General features: G+C 41.2%; 1 protein-coding gene and 1 long non-coding RNA gene across 4 annotated transcripts in view; both read left to right on the top strand.

The window, feature by feature from the left end:
• The window catches only part of CDH13 (cadherin 13), a 1,287,326-nt gene that overhangs the window by 499,968 nt on the left and 771,473 nt on the right, over positions 1–15,885 (top strand). The gene's annotated exons all lie outside the window — the stretch shown is intronic.
• LOC145717638 (uncharacterized) lies at positions 4,598–8,682 on the top strand. The gene is made up of 2 exons (XR_014140981.1): positions 4,598–7,572; positions 7,785–8,682. It is a non-coding gene; the product is annotated as an uncharacterized LOC145717638 (long non-coding RNA).

Here is a 15,885-nt window from a genome sequence, read left to right as displayed (position 1 = left end):
AAACACTAGGCTCCACGGAGGTAACACCCTCCTCAGGCTTTCCTTCCCAGAGTCTCCAGGTGTTGATTTGCATGTTCTTGTCCAACAGGCTCACACATCCCTCCGCCAAATGGCTCACACATCCCTCCACCAAATGGCTCATCCAGTTGGGTGGGGGAGTCCTTTTGCCCACAGGTAGCTAATACCGGTCTCAGCTTGGCAGTTCTAGTTTCCGATCTGAGAGCCGTAGTTCATGAACTGTTGTCCTAGTGCACTGGAAAGTCAAGGGTCTGTGCCAAATTAGGCCTCTCCAGACCACCTCAGGTTGTTAACAGGTATCTTAGCACCCTAAACTAAGGGGAAGGATGGTGGGGAGGGAGACTGTAAAGGCCAGTCAAGTGACAAGTTGGAATCAGCCTGAGCCTAGAGGGATAGGGAAATCTCCAAGGGGCAACCCTCTCTAATAATGACAGCTATCATTCTGAAGTCTATGCCCATGTACCAGCCACTTGCCCTGCATTGTTTTGAACGCTTGAACCCACCCTATGACTCAGGTACTATATTATCCCCATTTTACAGATGAGGGGAACTGGAGGTTTAGGCAGGACCTCACCCAAGGTCATGCAGTGAGTGAATAGTGGAACAGAACCCTGTCCCCAGGCAAGTTATCTGCAGACCCTTTACCCTTAACCACCACCCTCCTGACCCATTTCTCACCACGGTCCACCTCTGGGCTGCTGATTCCCACTTTAGACACCTACCAGGGGGAAACAGTAGCTGTGGTCGTGAACTGGCCCCTCTTTGCCAGGTTCTGTCTTGGATCTTGATGAGTTCCTTGGCCCATTCTGGGAAAACATCCTACTTCCTGACTCTCTATCTCATATGGACTTTGTAGGCATCCAGACAGATTGTGTCCCTATTCACTTAACATAGTGGGAACAATTTGCCACTGTTTATTTATTTTTTCACTGAACAAACATTTATGGTGTCTATTGTTTTGTTTTGTTTTGTATTTTTTTGAATGCTCCTGGGCCCTGGGACACGATTCAGTGAACAGAACAGACAAACCTATTGCCCTCTTAGAACTGAAAGCCTCCTGACTGCTTCCTCTGTGTCATGTTCCTCACATACGCGGTCTGATTAAATCTCACAACTTCTCTGAGAGGCATTTTACAAACAGGAAACACAGATTTTGGAAGGTGGGGTGGTTGGCCCAAGATAATACAGCTAATAAGTAGCAAAACCAGGTGCATTCAATTCTGACTTTTGCTAGAACTGTTTTTTGTTTTTGTTTTTGTTTTTTTGCCACTAGTCTCTGCTGCCCCCTATAGATTTGTAGAGGAAGTTCATGGGTACCTGGAGGTACTGTCTTACCTAGAATCCTCCACTTTCTGCTCATTCATTTTTTCATTTTAGAGCCACTTTCAATACCTCTCCAGGGCGATTCCCCACATAACCCCAGTCATTCATTATTTTATTGAATAAGCAGGTACTGGGTTGCTGTTCTGGACCAGCCTCCTCTCTAGGAGCTGTGATGTCAACAGGGAAGACAGACCTCTTGGAATTTACATACTTAACATTCCAAGGGTGCATTTTCCCATGTTGATTCTTCTCAGGAATTACCTTCTCAGTTCATACTTTTGACTGTTGTTATTCGTCATATTTTAGCCTATGGGCATTGAGTTCAGGGGTGATATTCAAAATATTTATCACCTGGCTCAATCAGAAGGACACCGGCTCTAGGGGCTACAGAGAGTTCCCGGAGCTTCCCTGCTGGCACAAGTATTAACCCTTGAGCTGCTGAATTATAGTAAGGTTCTGGAGGATCCTGAAGGAAGCTGGGGCATTAAGGAGGGGGAACTCGGGTCTTGGAGTGGCAGGTTTTTGCCTCGGGGCACGGAAGTGTGCCAGTGTTTCTGCAGTGGCTGTGCTCGTGTGTGATGGCAAAATGTCAACCCTGCTCACCTCACACGTTGGGAGTTTGCCCTTTCCACCTAGATGGAATGCCCGTGGGGGCAGGGATCCTGTCAGCTTCTTCTTCCTCCCCAGGAGCCTGGCACAGTGCACATTTGATCAGATTCATCCATGACTATGTACTTGGTGTAAGTTACTCTTCATTGTTTCACAATTTGACTTCAAAGCTGAGCACTATAGACAAGATGAGGCTCTAGTTTTTATACTGCAATATCTCTTAATAGTTTTTCCTATAGCTCTCACTTTCACTGTTAAAAAGAATGGTGACTTTTTTGTTGCTGTTAAGTAAGGTCTGCCATATACTGTGCAGTTCCAGTGTTTGATAGAACCTAGCTTTTGGAGCCTTATGTGGTCCACAACTCAACTGTGTTCATTTGAGCACCCAAGGGGTAGTTCAAGAATAAGTTTAGATCAAGGGCAGCAGTAGCTACAGAAAGAGCATCACCACCATGCTGTGTCAGCCCAGAGCCCTGGACCAAAGGCAGCAAATAGGTGACACGCATGCTGTCTCCATCCCTTACCCTTCTCAAGGGTGTACATTACAAATCCATGACTGCACTCCTCAGGATCTCAGAAAACTTATCATATCACTTCATGCAGCTACTACCAATGGATCTGAATTCGTTGGAGAAATTAAACCTATTGCCATCCCATATCCAGGCTGCTCTTGAATTAGAAAAAGAAAGGGGGGGTTATGCGGAGACCTCCTCTACCCCACCCAAAGAGATGCTGATAATTATTTACCTGTTTAGGAAAAAGAAAACATTATTTAGATTCAGGTTCATATAGTAATTTAACTTATTTCTCCCCCCCCCACAGGTAGAAAGGGATGCATGTCTTTGTTATGCCTTTTTAAAATTTTATTTTATTATGTAATGTTAGTCACCATACAATACATCATTAGTTTTTGATGTAGTGATGCTCAAGATGTTATCTGTCATTTGAGTGAGAATCCAGTGACTAATGATAAGATTTACAAGGGCTCCTTTAGGGCTGTGTGTGTGTGTGTGTGTTTTACCCTGTGGTAAGGCTTCTCTAGATTTGATGCCTAACAAAGAGACCATGGTCTTCTCAGAAGACATTGCAATACGTCATTACTGCTGGTTTGTGCTTGTTTTATCAAGAGCAAAGCTCATGTTCACTCAGTGGTCACTTCTGTCACAGTCATGGGTCCAGATTTAAGATATAATTGAGGCTTTGCAAAGTAATCAGACACTTTCTCCCCCGGTAGCTCTGAGTTGGGAAAACTTTGTCTGATGACTAAAGTAGCAGTGTAATCAAATGCAGACTCAGTGTCTTGAACTAGAACCATGAAAGAAAAGAGGACAGCTTATTGACTATCCACTGGGTGCCAGGTGACTCTTATAATACCACTTCATGTAATGTGAATGATAACCTTGTGGAGTGGTTATTATCATCCCCATTTTACAAATCTGGAAAACAAGAGCATCAAAGTGATTAAGCATCTGGGTAGGAGTTGCACAACCAGAAAGCTAATATTAGAACTCAGGTCTGTCTGATTTCAAAGCTCTTTCCACGCTACCTAAAATATTCATGCACCTGATGAAAGCTTTTCTTATTTTCCCCTGGACTTTTTCTCAAATTTGTAGCTCTGCTTTCAATACAGGGTTTCTAGAAATGTGATGATGAGATTATACTTCTGGTTATTACTCCCCAACCATCATTTCAAAGGGACTTGACGTGAGGCTGAAGGGATAATGGCGGGGTGAGCCATAAATGCAGGTCAATCTTTCTAATGTGGGCTGGGCAATGTCTGAATTACCCAGCACTGTTTTTAGAAGTGGCTTCCCCACTCCAGGACAGAGGTTATAGGCATAGATGTTCACGGGGGCCCAGTAGTTACTGTAAATAGGTGCCACAGACTGGCCTATAGCAGGAGGTCAGTGGTAGGCTTGAGGGGCTGAGCTGTATTAGAAAACACATGAGCTAGAGTGGGGGGTCCTTACTCCATTGGGATGATTGCTAGTTCCTTGCAGGGAGACCACAGCCATCTCCAACTGGGTCTTTGGAAGGGAACTTAATGAAGGCACTGTTTTATAAGGTGCAAGCTGAGAAATGCATCCTCCAAAGTCACTGTTCTTCTCTCTGCAGTTCACTGCTGGTGTCCCCATTTTAGATCTAGGGGAGCAGTAGAAAGTGTAGCCTGGGGGAATCAGAAAAAGTTCCAAGATCGGCCAAAGTCTAAGAGCTGCCTATTTAGCAACTTACACATTGCTCAGCATTTAAAAAATGTGTTTGTGTTTGGTTTTCTTTTCATTTTAATCGTGGTTTACTCTTGGAGGGGAAAAGTTGGCCATGAGGCAAGGAACCAGGCTGACTGGAACTGCTTTCTCTTGGGTGGTTGGTTCTCAGAGTTCCTGGTGGATAGCTTTCAGTCTCATGTTTGTAAAGGTGATGAAATCAAATGAGCGAGGTCACTGGTTGACAGAGTGCCTAAAACAGCTCTATTTACTCAGGTCGCTTGTAAAGACCAGTCCTTTCCCTTCTGTGTGTCTGATAGTGATGACTTCCATCTCAGCGTCTTGAAACATACTGGTGGCTCCCATTGGTTGTGCTCCTGCAGTTGGCATGCATCTCCCCCCTTGTTTTTTGTTGTTGTTCTTTATTTTTTTGTTGATGTTTGAAAGCATCAGGTACAGTTTCCAAAGAGACATGCTCAGGGAATTTCATTTTTCCCTCCTCCTTTATCCTTTCCACCCTCTTCCTGCTTCTTGTCCTTTTCATTACTAGAAGGAGCAGAAGCAGCAGCAGCATGGCTAACACTTACTGAATATTTTCCTTGTGCCAGGCACTGTGCTAAGTGTTTAAATGAATCATCCTATTTATAGGGACAGGAACTCTAGGAGGTGGGCATAGTTTGGATTCTCATTTTGCAGATGAAGAAACTGAGGCCCAGAGAGGTGAAGTAATTTGTCCCAGGAAGCCAAGTTGTTTAGAACTTGGCAGAGGTGGGATTCCAACCCAGGCAGTCTGCCATCAGAGTCCTCACTTAACCACTGAATTTAACACCTCTTATGATTGTTCAAACCCAGCAACTGAACTCAGAGAATGAGAGAGAACTTGGAGATGAAAGACACATCATCCCATTTCCTTTCAGCATCTTAAAAAGCACTGGGTGAATGAAGCTAGACAGTGATCAAAGAAAAGTCTGATACATGTTCTTTTTTGTTGTATGATTCAGTTGCTTACACATAATTCATTTGTAAATTGATACTAATGAAAGTTGGTCTTGAAATATTGTATATAACCCAAATCAGGAGCTTGGCACCAAATCCCCACTTGGCCCACAAATTATTTACTCTTGCCAAATTAGAGTCGAGAGTAATTTACCATAAGATGGGTTTTTAACCCTAATATGTAGACATATCAACAGTTTGCTATGAAAGCTCATTAGCTTCTAGAAGTGGCTCTTGTTAAGGGGATGCTATCAGGGCAAATGTATCACTTTAGTCTTTTTTCTAGCATTATTAATTCCACCTTGTAATAAAGGGAAAATAAATGGAAAACCCTTGTTCAGTATTAATTCATTTGGACCCATTTATTTCCATCAGTAGCTTCTGAGAGAAAGTTGGTTCAGTTCGTTTTCCCATGTTCAGGCTTAGTGTGGGATTTTATGTTTTCATAATTAACAGACATTTTTCAAACAGAAAAATATTATTTTTGTGCTTTTTGAAAAAAAAAACACAAACATAGTGGCCACTGAATATGATTTTCCGAATGGAGTATAGATTTTTCATTTTCAACATACATCTCTATCTCATGATGTTATGGATTTGGGCTTTAGGGGCAACCGACTACCAGGCTTCTAGCTGTCAGAATTGGACAATTTATTGGCTCCTAAATAGGAACAGTGAAACCGCTGCATATCATGATATGCTGTTGCAAGCAAAGAACATCTATTTTCTAAGCAGATGTTTACCAAGGACCTGCTTACTGCACACAGGTGAAAGTATGCTTTGTCATACTGGGTATGGTTGGTGCCATTGTGATTAAAAGATGGGCTGACTCTTCGGTTGACCATTAACTATTGCATATTGGTCTATCTTGTCAATAAAAGAAAGTTTGTCTAGATCTTGCCTTTTATTTACTGGTTTATTTTGGGTTAACTAAATTTGAGATTATGCCAAAAGTTCTTCACTACTGAATGAGGAAGTTGGGTTTCATCAGTGGCCCAGATCTCCTTTTAAAACTCTGTGATTCTCTTGTATCAAGACTAGTTCAATGAATTTCTAAGCCAAATTGAGGACAAAATGGTGGCTATTCACTTCCAAAAGTTCTTCCCTTCAGTGAAGAGATCCCCAAGTGATTCCCCAAAACATAAGTCAGACTTATTAACTTGAGATCCACGTAACATAGGAGGCTCATCAACCTTCTGATGTATGCAAAATGCTATGGGTATGGACATGTTTTGCAGAATGTCATCACATTAACAAAAGGGCTCATGAGAACCACTGACCTTAGGTAATTCTTCTAAATAATGGGGCCTGGCCAGTGATACATGATATGGGGCCATATTTACCATATATTTGCTTACAGATTGTCATTGGTCATACCGTTCAACTATTGCACACCTCATTATATAAAAGAAAAATAACAGGATTTACCTAAAGCCCAAAGGAATACTGATCCTGTACTAATTAAAGTTTGTTCTGGGATTTTGGAGTCTCACATGAGAAACCCAGAGTCATGTTGAGTTTGGTTATTTTATTCATTTGCATTCGGTATTCATTTATTTAAATTGAGTGTGTGGATTCTCAGATATCTTATTCTCTTTTTCCATCTTGTGACTCCATTGAGTATATTTTGTACCACTAAAGAAGGGGAAAAATGGCATAGAAAGTCTTGAACCTCAAAAGCAGCATAAAGGTACATGTTTGTGACCTGAATGAGCAAAGATTAAGATTAGTGTTTAAAATTTTTACATTTGATCTCTCAGGAGCTCTTGATGCTTAGAAAGCATGGTATGTTGGGCCCTTTTGTAAGAAACAGCAAGTGTCCAGTCATGCTTGGCTTCCTAAGCTCAGACTCACCCTCACCCTACAAAGAACTTAAAAGATGGCCACCATCTCCCAAGAGTTATACACAGATCTATCTCTGAATTTTTAACCCATCTCCTAACATACTTCTAGCCTGGTTTCAACTAACCTGGCTGCTGAATTCATGAGATTGTCTCCTTTGTGTGTCCATCTAACCTCTTGGCTTGAAGCTCCTCAAGGGACCCCTAACTCCTGTAGATTCCAAAACTTTGAGGAAAAACTTTGTCTAATCCACCCTATCTTCAGGACCTTCTAGCTTGGTGCAATCTCTCAGGAACCTCTTTATTCCCTGAATTCGTATTAAGCCAGCAACCATCAAATTCAGCCCTTGGTCACAGATGTGAAGTCAATAGCAAGGTTACTGCTGTTGACTTTTGAGTTAACAATACCTGACTTTTGAGAAAGGGTGTTTGCTCAAGGCAAGAAGAGGAGCCAGTATGATGTTCTGGAATCAGTAATCAAGGAATGTGCAAAAGTTAACTGGAAGAAATTGGATAGGAACTTGGAAATGCTCATTCAGTCTCTTCATTTAACTTATACACAGGCTATAAAATGATTCCAGGTAATTTTTTTTTTTAAAGATTTTATTTATTTATTTGACAGAGAGAAACACAGTGAGAGAGGAACACAAGCAGGGGGAGTGGAGGGGGGAGAGGCAGGCTTCCCGCCGAGCGGGGAGCCCAATGCGGGGCTCGATCCCAGAACGCTGTGATCATGACCTGAGCCGAAGGCAGGCGCTTAACGACTGAGCCACCCAGACGCCCCTGATTCCAGGTAATTTTATCAAAATCTTTTAATAGTTCTTGAACTGTTGACTCTATAGAAGTCTGGGGCAAGGGAGAGGGCAGCTTTAGAAGTCTGCTATCTACATTCATGCCAACCTCCAGTGTCTTCAGTTCTGTTCTCCCAAGCAGACCCCAGGAAAAGGATTCAGTGCAAATCATTTAGTTGTGAAGTGACAGGAAACTCCTGTAAGAGAGTGTAGGGAGTGATACAGGGAATAAAAGGAAGGCAGTAAGTTGTATGGGGGTGGATATGTTATCATCGTGGGTGACCTGTGGGGTTCTGTTTGAGACACTTCAGAACTGTGCCACCCACAGGGCAAGGAAGCTGGGGAATCTATCTACCAACTCTCTCTCATTGGTTGAGGGCTTATCCCAGGGGCATTATCTCCCAGTGCTTCCAACTCACCAAAGGAGCAGGTCAAGCCTGGTCAGGGACCACAGAAAGATGTTGATACTGTGAGAACAGTGACCACTAAGGGAATATAGGTGGAGGGGTAATAGTGTCTGCTACACCCAGCATTACACATAACTGAGATTTGACCCTAACAAAGGTAGTGGACTCTTCAGCTTTTCCTAATGCTCCTTTCTGTACGTGGTGGCAGAGGCAAAACTGGGGAGGGCATTGATCTTAAAGTTTCCTAAGAAAGCAGACACAGAGATCTGTGGAGAGATCCAGTGGACTTTTTTCTCTGGTGGTACTGTATCAGGGAGTGATAGCTCCTTAAAGCATAGCAAAAGGATGGAGACACCCACACATGATAGGAGCATGTCCACAGGGTGGGCCGGTGTGCCCACATTCCAGGATTTTTGCTCTGTGGCTTCATCTCCTTTTCCCATGCTCTCTCTCTGGCTGTACCTTTGTTCTCCCTGTCACATACCCTGTATATGTATGTATATGTGTGTGTGTGTGTGTGTGTGTGCACGCGCACATATCCACATATACAATGGAGCATTATTCAGCTATAAAAATGAAATCCTTCAATTATGACAACATGGATGAACCTGGATGACATTATGCTAAGTGAAATAGGCCAGATGCAGAAAGAAAAACACTGCATGATTCTACTTCTATGTGGAATCTAAAAAAGTAGAAATCAGAGAAATAGACTAAAGGGGGTGGTGTGGGGGAAATGGGGAGATGTTGATCAAAGGGTACAAGCCGTTCTAAGATAAGTAAGTTCTAGGGATCTATTGTACTTCAGGATGTGTATAGTTAATAATACCATATTGTACACTTGAAGGTTGCTAAGAGAGTAGATCTTAAGTGTTTTCACCACACATTACAAAAAAAGGTAACTATGTGATGTGATGGATATATTAATTAACTTGATTTTGGCAATCATTTCACATGTATTCATATGTTAAATAATATTATACAGTCTAAATATATACAATTTTTACTTACCAATTATACCTCAATAAGCTGGAGGAAAAAAAGTGAGGGCAGAGGGGCTATGACTGGATGGATACCGTTTAAAAACTGAGTGTACTGGGAGAAGTGAGCAGCAACCCTTACCAAAATGTTCAGGCAACTTTCCCATCTCCCTCCTTCGGCTGCCCAAAAAGTGCACTTGAAGTTGCCAAGGAACAAACTTCCACTGTGTTTCCCAATAATCACATATGGCGGTGCCTCCATCTTTCTCATATGTGCACTTCGTCTTTGCCGTCCTCCTCACTTTGAGATAAACCCCACTGAGGGTCCTGTGTAGTCTCAGGAACTCTCAAACATCCATTTGGATCCCCGGGATAGAGTTATTGACCCCTGTTTGTTTTTTCCCTCCACTGTGCTGCTCTAAGGCAGAAACACTGCTGGCCATGGAGTTCAGACAGCACAAGCACACACAGCTTTCTAAAAAGGCAGAGATCGTCCTGGAGTGTTTGCTTTTCTGTTTTTTGGCCAGTTACTCTCATTGACCTTGAGTAGGTCTTGACCACCCTCAGCTCAGCTACTCTATCCTTGTCAGGATGTGGTCCTGCTGCTGGAAAAGCACCATGAAGACTGAGTTAAAAGATTTAAATTGACCTCAATTTTGAATAATTCTTCTTTATCCTTGAAGGGTGACTACTATTTGTTTTCTTGAAAATGCACACCCATCTACCATTGCTTATTAGATCTTTTTCATCTTAGAATTCAGGAAGAGGCAGGGTATTCTCTTCTCAAGTCACTGACTTCTGTAGCACCCAAGACCCAAACCACAGTGTTCATTTGGGATCTCCGAGCAGCTCAGACTGAAAAAAATTTTTTTAATGCCAGCATATAGACAGAATGTAACTTGCTCAACATTTTTTCTTAAATGAATATTTGGAGAACTTCTCAAATGCTCCAGAAGTCAACTTAAGTCTTTTAGGTGTGGTATAGGATAAAAAGGAGAGAAAGAAAAAATACTTGGGATTCATATTAACAAGACCATCATGGGTTTGGATCCTGCTTCTACTATGTGCACCTCTTCCTCTGATCCCCCACATGAAAAATGGTACATTTAATATATGCCTTATAGAGTCACTGTGTGGACCGGAGACCCCATATTTATGAAACACTTGGCCCATGACATAGCTCATGGTAGACACTCAGTATTTGATTGGACCCTCTCAGCTCCTCTACAAGATACATAGCAGGTGCGAACGCTATCTGCATTAACACAATTCCCCAGATTAGATATGCAGTGGAGAAGAAAAAACCATGAATTGATGACCCATCAGCACAGTTTAGGGTTAGAAAAAGCTAAATTGAAAGATATGCTAAGAAATTTACAAAAAAATAATCTAAGTTTATCACCAAATGTACATTAGTTTCTCAAATTTGGTTTTCCCACCTTACTAAATTCATATTTCCATTTTATTTTATTTTTATTTATTTTTAAAGATTTTATTTATTTATTTGACAGAGAGAAACACAGTGAGAGAGGGAACAAAGCAGGGGGAGTGGGAGAGGGAGAAGCAGGCTCTGCGCGGAGCAGGGAGCCCGACGCGGGGCTCGATCCCAGGACCCTGGGATCACGACCTGAGCCGAAGGCAGACGCTTAGCGACTGAGCCACTCAGGCGCCCCTTTATTTTATTTTTTTAAAGATTTATTTATATATTTTAGAGTGATCGAGAGAGAGGGAGAGTGTGAGAGGGAGTGTGCACAGGGGGAGTGGCAGGGGGGAGAAGGGAAGCAGACTCCCCACTGAGTGCAGAGCCCTATGCGGGGCTTGATCTTAGGACCCTGAGATCATAACCTGAGCCAAAAACAGGAGTTGGACGCTCAACTGACTGGTATATAGTAGGTGCTCACCAAGTGTTAGAAGCATTTCTTTTGTCACCTTTCCAACATCATCTTACCAAAATAATACACACACACACACAAATATTTACCTTCAAGATATATAATATACCCTCAAGAATGGAGAAAGAAACTTCTTTCTGGTGGCTTTTCTCATGTTCTTATTTATTGCCTTTTCAATTTGTGTGCACAAGCTCTCCCTACCTCCCTTTCTTGTCAATCCCTCTTATTTTATCTTTGGCTTGTCTGCTGTAAGGATTCAGCTCTGATAGCACTGTGGGAAAGCACAGGCACCCAGGCACCCCCCCCATTTTTATTTTTAACAGAATTACTTGTAGCTATTTACTAAGAATATATCCAAAGTTGGTACTCTCATCTTATCCATCTTTCCTTATCCAGAGGCTTAAAGGAAAATCATCAACATAAAGCATAAAACATCATTAAGATTCCTAAGAGTTTGCTATTACAAAAGAATGTGGTCTCTTCTTTCACTTGCACTGAGTCGGTCTTTTTGGGAGGACCTGTATCTTCACTCTTAGCTGCCATTTCCATGTATTCTTTCCTATAATAGGGCTACAGTGTGATGGTCCTTGATGGGGAGGTAGGTTGTGTAACCCAGGAGGAAGGAGAACTATGGGCAAAAAAGAGAAGCGTTCAGATTCTAAAGTTGCTTGGTGACCTTCAAGACCACAGTACCTGTGAATTTGTGTATTTTCTGGCCCTTCTACTCATTTGATGATTAAATCCTACTGCTGTCCAAATCTGGTCCTTGGCTTATCTCAGCTATGCAGAGTGGCATTGCTGGTTCAAGCTGTCTATGGAGAAACAGATCTATGAGGCCAAAATCTAGCAAAATGCCAGAAGAATGTGTTCGGGCAGCCTACCAAAATGTAGTTCAGGGGGCCTGCGTGGAGCTGGGACAAGAGCCAATGGTAAATAGTTGGAAACTGCAATAAGAGATGTCCAAATAGGAGTATGACAAACGGGAAACTCATTCTGTGAATCAAAGTCAAAAAGACTTCATAAAAACATGATTTGGGGACTGAGTGTGAGAATCTGATTTGGCACTTTTCTCATAGCCTGGTGATTTAAAATGGAAATTTGTTGGAGGAAGTCCTGGGAGGCTAAGTTCTGTCTTAAAGGCATTGCTTTGCCAGTGTGACATAGATGTTCAACAGTACATCAGACAGAGATGAGGATGTGTGTAGAAGGTACTAATGTCCTACTCACAAACTCGGGGGTGCCTGTAATAACTGTGTCTTCTAAAACTGTGCATACGCTTCTCCTTTCTACCGGTTGGTGGAAGCTTAAGCTAAGTCCATTCGTTGCCTCCGTGATCCCCTAGGTTTCTGTCTACTCTCAATTGTGTTTACATGCTGCCATGGCACATGATGGGTAGGAGGTACTCAGGTATCCACTGAGATGCTATTATATCCATCTGGTCTTTGGTCTTCTCCTTCCAAGCTCATGGGTGATTCAAGTCTTCCAGCTCTCTCTCCACTCTTTCAGTCCCTTTCCAAAGCATGCGGGGACCATTCTGTTGCACCCTTGCTGAACTGGGTTTGGAATTGCAGCTCAGAGAGAAGACATGACATTGTCCCTTTTACCATGTCTGTGCATTTCTCCTTTTTCCAATCCAGGGAATTTTTTTTTATTTAAATTCAATTAGCCAAGGTATAGTACATCATTGGTTTTTGATATAATGTTCAATGATTCATTAGTTCAGTATAAGGGAATTTTTGTCTGGAAAAAAAGGTGGAAGTACCCTGGATCATAATCCATTTTTCCTTATCTACCATTTAAAGCCCAAATGTATAGCTGGATTCGTTTTAGATTTAGGGTTTGAAATACAAAAGGGGCTTTTAAAACCATAACAAAAAACTTGGATGTTTAAAAGTTTCAATTTATTTATTCTAGATCTCTCTTTGCTTTTTAACAACAATATCCCTTTCCTGAGGCAATTAATGATGGGAAGTAGGGTAATCAGTAGAGAGAGACTTTGGGGAAGATCTCATTTAATTCCTGCCCAAACTTTCATCCTGCCTGACTGGAGCCTCAGTTGAAAAATTATGTTTTTTTCTCTTGGGAAGAGATGAGTCCCAAGTACTCTCAGGCAGAGAAAGCTAGAGAGTTTGCATATTTGTCTTAGAACTCACATGGAACAATGATGAGTGAAATATGGCTGTGTTTCTCCAGCAGGGAAATTTTAGGTCCACAGAGACAAAAGGCTTTCATACTGACATAGTAAGAAGGACAAAGCATAACTGAGGAACACAGCATACAGGTAATAATGTGAAATTTGCAAAGAATACTACGCCTTAGCTTATTCCAGTGAGGACTGATGAGATGAGGGTATAGCAATCATCACGAGGGTAAAATCCAAGATAACGAGAGGCGGGAGAGGAAGTAGCTGTCTTAGAGAGAGCAAGACCGATAAAGTTTTCAATCTGAATGACAAGTAACTTCTAGTTTCTTAGTATATTGCTTTGCATTTGAGACCATGCCTTTTTTGGGGGGGTGGGGAGGTAAACAAAAGACTTAAATTGCTTTTACTGACAACAGACATTGCCAGATTTATCCACACAATCAGTGTTCCAAATGCTATGTAAAAATGCAGCAATTGGCCAGATTGTTAAGTAACCTGCTATAATTGCTTTTATTTGTTTAATTCTTTGAAAAAACAGCCTTTTTTTTTTTGCCTGAAAGACAAAGAAGAGTTAAAATTTTATGGTTGTTTTTCAGGGAAAAGTAAATTGATATTTGTTGGTTGAGTTTGGAAGATTATCCTCTTTAGCAGTTTGGGCAACTTGACTGATAGGGAGAGGTCTAGTAGCTGGGAAGGATAGAGTGAGTAAAGTGGGGGATTCTGAGGTCAAGGGCAGTGTCAGGAGCCCAGGATTCCCAGTGGAGTAGATGACTGGGAGATATCATTTAACTGTAAGAAAGAAACAAAAGAGAAAACCATCCAGGTAAAAATGGCATTATGTCTTCATTGGTGCTAAGGATCCTTGCAAGATGGAACCACTGACCTCTTATCTTGGAGACCCCTCCTTGTGGGTTCAAGGATAACCCTCAAGCCTAAGGTTTTATGTTGTGCAAGAAGAGAAAGGATACTCTTGATTTCTGAAAAAGGGTGAAAGAAAAATTCATGTCAAGATTTAACCCCCCAAAGCCATATTGAAGTATTTTGTATTTGGAGAAAAACTGTTGAAGGGTGAATATATGCAGCTAAATTCATAGCACTGATACTTGGGGATTTTAATAAACTCTATTTAGGCTCTTCTAAACTTAAAATGCTGTTCTCAGCTGTGTCTCGGGTCATTTTTCAAACTGTGTGTTCTCTTTCCCTTAAAATGATCAAAGGGAATTGCTTATTATCCAGGGTCAACTTATTAACTGGAACCTGAATATTCCCCAATTACAGTATCTCTTGAATGCACATCTTACTGAGCTCTAGGCAAGGGGCAAATTGAGGAGGAGAGGAAAGAGTGTAGTAAAAAAAAAATCCCAGGGTCTTACTCTGGTCTCCTGTTGACTAGCTCAGTAACCTTGGACAACTTTGTGACCTTTTAGCATGTTTCCTCATTTGCAAAATGAAGCTAGATGGGGGTGATTCCCCAAACTCCTTCTTTCTCTCTGCTTTTCCTAAGTTTTTAGAACTGCTAAATTATTGCATGTATTAAATGATTTACTTTCTTCTTTGAAATAATGGAGCTCATTTTTTAGGATCTCCATCTCCCTGTATTTCTGTTAAGCAAGATCTAACACTTTTGATATCTCTGTGTCTACTTTCTAGGGAATTACAGATATAATGAAACCATTTGATTTTCTGGAGACACTTAGTCAAAAATTGTCACTGAATGCCTTATGCTTTCCCACAGTGCTATCAGAGCTGAATCCTTACAGCAGACAAGCCAAAGATAAAATAAGAGGGATTGACAAGAAAGGGAGGTAGGGAGAGCTTGTGCACACAAATTGAAAAGGCAATAAATAAGAACATGAGAAAAGCCACCAGAAAGAAGTTTCTTTCTCCATTCTTGAGGGTATATTATATATCTTGAAGGTAAATGTGTGTGTGTGTGTGTGTGTGTGTGTATTATTTTGGTAAGATGATGTTGGAGAGGTGACAAAGGAAATGCTTCTAACACTTGGTGAGCACCTACTGTATACCAGTCACAGGTTAGGCAGACATTTGTTTTTCACTTTGTAGGTGAGAATATTGAGGCACAGAACTCACCCAGTAAGTGAGTGCTACAACTGAGATTTTAAGCCAGCAATTTATGCCAGAAGACAAATAAAAATTTAAATAATCACAGATAAGCCCTCTGCTTTCCCCTGAATCTGTCTTCTCCTCTCATTCTTAGATGTTGAAAGCATTACCATTTTGCTCTGCACTGTACTTCATACACCTTCCCATGTTCACACATGTGGAAATACCTTATATTCATGGTGTGGGTCTGCCATAAATTATTTAACCTTTTCCCTATTGGCTTTCACTATTAAAAATGATCCTATGGTGAGCATCCTTGTACCTGTTTCCACGGGCACATATAAAAGTATTTTTCTAGATAGATGTGAAAAAGTAAATATATACATATATATGCATACGTTCACATGTGTGCACATATATTTATGTGTATATGCATATATTTTCATATCTATGTGTATATGTATTTTTTTATTTTTTATTTAAAAAAAAATTTTTTTTATTCTTATGTTAATCCCCATACATTACATCATTAGTTTTAGATATAGTGTTCCATGATTCATTGTTTGTGCATAACACCCAGTGCTCCATACAGAATGTGCCCTCCTCAATACCCATCA

Source organism: Leptonychotes weddellii, chromosome 16, assembly GCF_054177405.1.
Source record: "Leptonychotes weddellii isolate Sample4059 chromosome 16, ASM5417740v2, whole genome shotgun sequence".
In the NCBI taxonomy this organism is placed as follows: domain Eukaryota; kingdom Metazoa; phylum Chordata; class Mammalia; order Carnivora; family Phocidae; genus Leptonychotes; species Leptonychotes weddellii.
The sequence above is the reverse complement of the archived record's forward strand: the minus strand, read 5'-3'. Positions and strand labels throughout refer to the sequence as shown.